General features: G+C 37.3%; 1 long non-coding RNA gene across 1 annotated transcript; it reads right to left on the reverse strand.

Annotated features, from left to right (window-relative positions):
• Positions 1-282: 282 nt before the first annotated feature.
• Positions 283-4,556, reverse strand: LOC121679855. Its single transcript, XR_006021447.1, has 3 exons — positions 4,458-4,556; positions 3,282-3,526; positions 283-798 (listed from the first exon to the last, which is right to left on the reverse strand). It is a non-coding gene; the product is annotated as an uncharacterized LOC121679855 (long non-coding RNA).
• Between the last annotated feature and the right edge of the window lie 890 nt (positions 4,557-5,446).

The following is a 5,446-nucleotide window of genomic DNA, read 5'->3' on the forward strand; positions in this document are numbered from 1 at the left end:
GATATTGCATGTGGATGTTGTACTGCTACTTTTTAGGTGATCAATGCACGAACAAAACCGGGAAAAGTTTAAACATAGCCTACAGTTTAAGCTATGTAGCCTACATTAACACACAATATGTGACATGAATAATAGGCTTCAAATAGGTGTTATTTCAGATAGATTGCTAGATTGCAGATATTCAGATAGATGGCGTCTTGTCTGTTAACTACTCATTGCCGTCCCTCCATAGACATTCCATTCGTCCCATTCGTCCCTCCATAGACATTCAGCAATAGGCTGTTTTGCATCCATTACAAACAAACAAGCAATGTGAAAGTCTAGGATTAGGGAGAGAACTTAGTATGCCTAGTCTAATGCATAAGCATGAAGTTGAACCTTGAAATGAAATTGAGATGAAAAACACTCTCCTACAGGGACCCCCAAGCTCTCTAAAGATGGGGCAAAATATTTTTTCTACGAAAAAAAATTAAATTCATGCCATGGAGGGTTAAGACAAAATAAATAAAAGAGTAATAAAACACAATAAAACAAATATGATTTAATTAAAACAGTTGCAAGAGGGGAATTAAAGATATGTGATTTGTGGTAAATCAACATCTAAATCAACTCGAACAGTGCTGGCTCTGCTGTTTTGCTGGCAATCAGCCAACGTTTGCCAATTGCCAAGTATAAATCCTTTGCTGCTGCACACTGCAAACTGCCTTTATTTCCATTCAGATTGCACCAATGAAAATGACATTCAGTATAATTCAGGTATCCCTTTATATTTTTCTCAAAATTAGGGACACGCTTGAGCTGGGGGGAAAATAAGGCACATAATATTGTTAAAATACTTTAACATTAAACATAACTCAGAACATTAATTCTGATTTAAATGATGGGTAAATAGTAAGGTCAATCAGTGGGAAAAGTGTCTTGTACATGTGCACTGTGTGATTTGTGAGAGTGTTGCGTTGATCCACTAGTGGTTGTGGTTATGATGGTTGGTTGGTTTTGGTATGTGATTGTGGTGCGGTGCGGATCACTGGTTGAAAACCCATAGACTTCTGAAGTTCGCCTACAAAAAAGAACCAAAGCTGCCATCTTTGCCCATATAAGGAGATCCGGGTGTTAGTTTTTTACAATTGTTTACACACATTTTCAAAACTCTATTTCTATTTATCCTCAAATCTCCAGCAAAATGACACACAACATTGAAAATGTCATAAACACATATTTAAAGCAAACATTTGCCTCACATTATAAACACTTTTGTCATAATATGACATTTTGGATACTTCATGTACACACTGTTGCTCAAAACCTAAAACTCTTCTATCTTTCATGGGCTTTATGTATTTCCATACAAGAGAGAAGTTGAAATACACAGTAAAAATGCAAGCAATATTGAAACCAAAAATAGTGATTTTTCCCAAATAATTTGCTGTTGCGAATTATTATTTTTACAGTATTTTACAGCCAACAAGAAAAAAAACAAAGCAAAATACAATGACCACCAGATATACATGGAGTCTTGAAAAACGCTGATTTTGCCTAAGACGGAAATGACTGACTACAACCAAATCACTGCTTTTTCCAAAGAAAAGTGTGTTTGTGTGTGTGTGTGTGTGTGTGGGGGGGGGGGGGGGGGGGGTTGTGTATTCATAGGCCTATAGACCCTTTCAACTACAGAAACAAACATTCCTAAGCATTCTTAAGCCATTTCTGGAGGCACAGAAAAATGTATTGAGCTAATGGTAACTTGGGGACAAACACAAATAGAGCAAAAAAGACGAGCTTAACATTAAGTCGACTTTTTGTAAAACATTACTTTAAGCTAAAGTCCAATTACAGTAATTTTCCTTTCAAGTATCTGCTTGGTTCTGAACATTTCAACCAGAAATCCTCTAGGAGCAGATAGAAAGGGTCTATACCTATACAGTATAGAGAGTATATCTATTCATATGCCTATACTAAGGCAATGATTGGATGGTGTTCAGTAAAGTAATGAGTGTTTACACATGTGAGGAGAGAGAGAGAGAGAGAGAGAGAGAGAAGCACTGGTGAATAAGAGTGGCATTTTGATGGGTTGTGTTTGAAAAACGAAATCAAGTTACTTCCTGTTAGATTTTTGTGTGTTAGGTAGAAAATTGTGTGAGGTGTTTTGCAAAATGTGTTTTAGGAAATTGAAAACTGAGTCAAACACTGAGAATTAGTGTATGGTTTTGCAGATTTGGTATGGGGCTATTTGGAAGACATGTTTAGAAAATTGTGTGACAAGCTGTGTAAGCAGTTGAAAAAAACTGAAATTGAAGCTATAACTTCAATTGGGCAGCCGTGGCCTACTGGTTAGCTGGTGTAGTATGACAGACATCCAAAAAGTACAATTTTGCTCTCATCTGACCAGAATACATGCTCTCAGTATTTCATAGGCTTGTCCAAATGTTGTGTAGCAAACTTTCAACAAGCTTCAATATGTTTTTCTTCAGTTATAGTCATGCATGAGTGTGCATAGAGGCCATGGCGGTGGAATGCATTACCTTCTGACTATCCTTCTGACTTCCTGGTCAGAAATCTTGTGAGGAGATCCTGTACATGGCTGACTGATGATGCAGTGATGTTTCTTCCACTTGCAGATAATGGCTCCAATACTGTTTACTGGATAATTCTGAAGTTTTGAAATGCATCTGTAACCAGTTCCATTGATATGTTTTGCTACAATAATATTGCTTTACCCATCATGAAATGTTTCTTGTGTGACAACTTTAACGAAAAACCTTTTTTATAGCTCATCAATATGTACTAACCCAGCTTATATTAATTTGCACAGATAGGAGGGATAATTACTCTCTAACTACAGTATGTATAGATTCCAGGTCGCTCCTTGCCATTCCTTCCTTGCCTTTGTGTACTGCTTTTTCTTAGCGTGTTCAATACTTTTTCCCCTGTGCCATTCCACTTTTTTACTCATAACTCTACTTATGGACATTAATGTTTGGATTTTTTAATATGTGTGGATTACTTAAGTTAATACTAATGTCTGGTGAACATTTCATGCAAATAGCCTCACTGGAGGTATACTTACTGAAAAAAATGTTGACGTGTTCAATACTTATTTTCCACGCTGTAATTTAAAAACCCATGTTATTTTCCCATAGGAAAAATCGCAAGATACCGGATCTCAAAGATGGCAGTTTTTTTTGTAGGCGAACTTCAGAGGTCTATGCTATGTGGCATGTTTGTAGAAATGAGTGTTTCAAAGAAAAAGTGTATGTGACAACCAGGAATATATAGCCTACCTTCACCGTATTTCCATTCTGAATGAGGATATGATCTTCACTCCTGTGATGCCATACAAACACCAGACAAATTCTGCCCTGGGCTTCACCTTTCCTGAGTTTCCATACTTTCCATTTTGGTTCATGTTTTGCATTTTGTCTTTTAAAAACAACCTTTTTTCCAGAGACAACAGCACACTTGCCTGTCGCTGTTTTAAGAGGGTGTTCACCTGTGAAAGTGAAAGATGATTGGGGCTGGAGAGGGGCTGAAGATAGAAAGAAAGACAGAAAGAGAGCCTTTGTCAAACACAAGAGTCTGCGGTTTCTCTACAAGCCTTTACTTTCACTCAATAACCATAAAGCTATCGCCTCCCCATTTGGCAATAAAGAATGAATGGGTTTTCCCAGACCGCTTATGAAATAGAGAGCAACAGAAGACAGGCTAATTACAAGCAGAACTGACTATTTTTAGGATTATGTATTACCATCAATCCTCTTAAACAGGGTCTACAGTCAAATCAAGTCAAGTCCAATTTTATTTCTATAGCGCATTTACAGACAGCTGAGCTGCACCAAAGTGCTTCACAATAAAGTGCTAAGTGCAATAAACAAAAGAATGACCTAAAACAGAAAGAAAAAAAAAATGAAAAGGGCAACAAGACAATGACTGAAGGAGTTAAAATAATGTAAAAAAAGAGAGTATTTGAAAGCGACTTGGGCTGGGCTGCACAGATGTGGAGGGGAAGGCAGTTCCAGAGTCTGGGGCCTGCTACTGCAAAGGCTCTGTCCCCCTTGGTTTTTAGCCTGGACTTGGGCACTTCCAACAGCAATTGGTCAGCTGACCGTAGTACAGTGCATTTAATTGACACCACCTCTCAAATGTGTTTTTCAAAGCTAATTGATGCATTTAAAGGACAAATAATGTTGCCAACAGCCATAAGTTGTTTTTTGTTTAGTCCCAGTAAAAAAGAAAGACAGAATTTGACAATTAATATTGTATTTTGGGTATAGAACACATCCTCTACCCAACTGAGAAAAAAACTGTTCCAACTGTAGAATCTGTGGTGGACAGAGAATTGTTTTTACTTAAGATTAGGCTACTGTAACTTATACGGCAATCACATAAGGAATGCCATGGTCTTTGGCTTAGTCTAAACAATGCGTTTTGCAATTTCATAATAGACCATTAGGCCTTACCATTTTGATGTTGTGTAGACATCTGTGTGGCTCCAACAAAGCAAATCAGGCGAAGTAGGTTGAGAGCAGTCTTGCAGGTCCTCTGAGAAACGTGAAGCTGTGCTGAAGAGCAGCAACACAATGGGTTACTTATGCTCCCACCTCCGTTTCTGGGGTTGAGTCCTGTCTACGATAGAGCAGAGTTATCACACACACACACACACACACACGCACAAACGCTGGCCTTATAAGGAGAGTTTAGGCTCATTTTCATTGAGAGCATTTTGGGTAAATCCTAGGAGGCGGGGTCCAGGATCATGTTCTTTCCAAGGAATATGGGAGATAAGGCCTGACATGTTTATTATGAACACTTCACGTCTCTTAAAATAGTCTAATTTTAGCCCTTATAAATTCCTTACTGTTGACCTTAAAACCCTTCTATAAGTTTTAAGTAGAAATGTGCGTAGATTGTGTTAAGGAGAAAATGTACCCCCTTAATCAAGGAATCCCTGAATTAACACCTTAAAATAAAATTAAGATATACTTAAATTATCCTTAATTGACCCCTTAATCACAACAAATAAAGGGAATCCCTGACTTGACACCTTATATTTAGACAACAAATTAAGGACCACTTAATTTAAATTAAAGGTACACTATGCAGGTTTTTTAGCTTAATATGCACATTTTTATATATTTTTTTAGCTTAATATGCACAAACATGAAATCTAGGCTAAACTTTTTTTTTTTTTGCTTTTGTTTTGCTATTTTTCTTTTCTTTTTTTATTTACAATTTTGTAATTTTTCATACAGATATACACACACAAAGGACAAGAAGGAAAAAAATAAAAAGTGTAATAATAGACAAGACAAGAGCACCAAAACAGACATGAAATGGCAGACATTATAGTAGTGATGTAGTACTCGAGTCCGGTCTCGGACTCGAGTCCGGTCTCGAGACCAATTTCTGCTTTCTCGGTCTCGTCTCGGACTCGTTCCTTCAAAGACTC

The sequence above is a fragment of the Alosa sapidissima genome, chromosome 13, assembly GCF_018492685.1.
Source record: "Alosa sapidissima isolate fAloSap1 chromosome 13, fAloSap1.pri, whole genome shotgun sequence".
Classification (NCBI taxonomy): domain Eukaryota; kingdom Metazoa; phylum Chordata; class Actinopteri; order Clupeiformes; family Clupeidae; genus Alosa; species Alosa sapidissima.